Source organism: Pteropus vampyrus, unplaced genomic scaffold (genome assembly GCF_000151845.1).
Source record: "Pteropus vampyrus isolate Shadow unplaced genomic scaffold, Pvam_2.0 Scaffold272, whole genome shotgun sequence".
NCBI lineage: Eukaryota > Metazoa > Chordata > Mammalia > Chiroptera > Pteropodidae > Pteropus > Pteropus vampyrus.
In genome coordinates, this window is record NW_011889053.1 from 830,702 (window position 1) to 832,643 (window position 1,942).

Sequence of the window (1,942 nt, forward strand, 5' to 3'; positions counted from 1 at the left end):
ATGGAGCTTTTCATTTTTATTTTTGCAACAAAATGGGATGTATGAGCTGCTTTAGGTTCAATCACTGACTTTATGCACAGTTGTAATAAGTAGATTCATATGTTTGCGACATACACAGAAAGACAAGGAAAGTCATCCAAGCCAGTTACTCACTTCCAAAGTCACAGCAGTTGGTACCAGTTCCCGGCTTCTTTAAAATTCTTTGGCATTCCCCAGAATGAGGCTCATTGTGTCCCCTGGGGGCACCAGTTAGCAGGTGCCCCCTCTCTGAGCAAGACAGGGCTTTTCCTTCAAGCTTCTAGATTCTAATACCCACCTGCCCCCCACTTTCTCCCTTTGTCCCTTTGGCCCTGGGGGTGGTGACTGCTTTGGGCAGTCACTGTCTCTGTTGCCCCAGCGTGCCCTTTCGGGGTTCCAGTTTCCTAATACGTGTTTAACCGAGTCCTTATACAAGTTCTCTCTGTTAAAAATAACTGGTGTGACAATGGCTGTTTCTACTGACATAAATATACATATCCCTATGATACTCCTAGAATTCTACCCAAAAGAACTGAGTGGTTATGTTCACCAAAACACATGTTTGAACACGTGGCCAACTGTGTTATTCGTAACAGCCCCAAACCGAAAATAAACCAAATGTCCATCAACGATAGAGTAGATAAATAATTATGACACATTCATGCGATGGAATACTATACAGCCGTGAAAAGGAACAAACTATTGCTCCATTCTACATTAGTTGTAACGCTGAGTGAAAGAAGCCAGTCACAAAAGCGTAGTGTGTGATTCCATTTCTGTGAAGTTCAAAACCAGGCAAAACTAATCTATGGCGACAGGCATCTGAACAGGATGTGGATAGGATTCTTTCTCGCTCTTCATCTGGGCAACAGTTTAAAGAGCTGTTCATTTAAGACTTGTGTGCTCGACTGTGTGTGAAAAGTCAGTAGAAAATTAAAAGAAAATGACTCAGTCTTTGTCTCCGACTGAGCCCAGTTGGTCCAGAGAGGTGCTGAATGGCAGACTAGAGAGAAAAACTGTGACTTTACAAAGCCACGGTACAGAGAAACGAGACAGGCCACTTGGTACTGACCCGAGGGTCAGTGAAAGCCAATTCTGTACAACTATTTTAGACAAACCTAAAACACAAGAAATGTAGTCCATCCCAGGTAAAACTAATTAGTAATTAAAACAAAAATAAGGAGTCTCTCCTAAGCTAATTCTGTTATAAGGAGCTACATATAGTTGACATATTTTGTCAACATAAATTATGTATTTATACTGGGCAGGTTAAAAATATCTGAAAAATCTGTATTATAAAAGCCTATTGGATGCCACTGGCACTGCCCTATGTCATATCCTTTGTCACCTCACCAACCCTGGGAGGTGGGCGTCGTTAATTCCCTCGGACAGAGGGCACGCACAGGCTCACGAAAGCTCACGGCGAAGGCCACAGCACAGGTGGTGGAAACGGATCCACCCAGCACCAGAAGCTCGGAAGAGCCGATTACAACTGAGACCAGGAAAGAGCTGAGCGCTGCAAACTAGCTCCAGTTTTAAAAAATCGACCAAGATTTGAGAGCAGAGTCTTGGATGAGGAAGCCTCATATAATAAGTTATTTCTGTTTCAAATTTTCCTGTGATCATTCCGTACATGTGTATACACACATGTGGTAATTTTATACACATGTCGCAGATGGCAATCAGTCTTCCACAGCTGTTGTGTCTGCTGAGTAAATAACGTCTTGTGTAACCTATGTTTTTTCTCAGTGGAAAGACCTACACTGCTAGGTTAAAATTAAGACGCAAGTTTTAGGTTTAAAATCATCCGTAAGGCAGCCCTCATAAACTTTTTCCCCTTTTATTATCTCTTATTTACAAGTTGATGTAACAGCATTCATTTTTAATTTCTTGCTCTCGATTTGAGTCTAGGTCCTTCAATTTG

At 41.9% G+C, this 1,942-nt stretch overlaps 1 protein-coding gene across 1 annotated transcript in view; it reads right to left on the minus strand.

Moving 5' to 3' along the window:
* The window catches only part of LOC105302443 (protein shisa-2 homolog), a 33,062-nt gene that overhangs the window by 1,873 nt on the left and 29,247 nt on the right, over positions 1-1,942 (minus strand). The window lies entirely within an intron of this gene.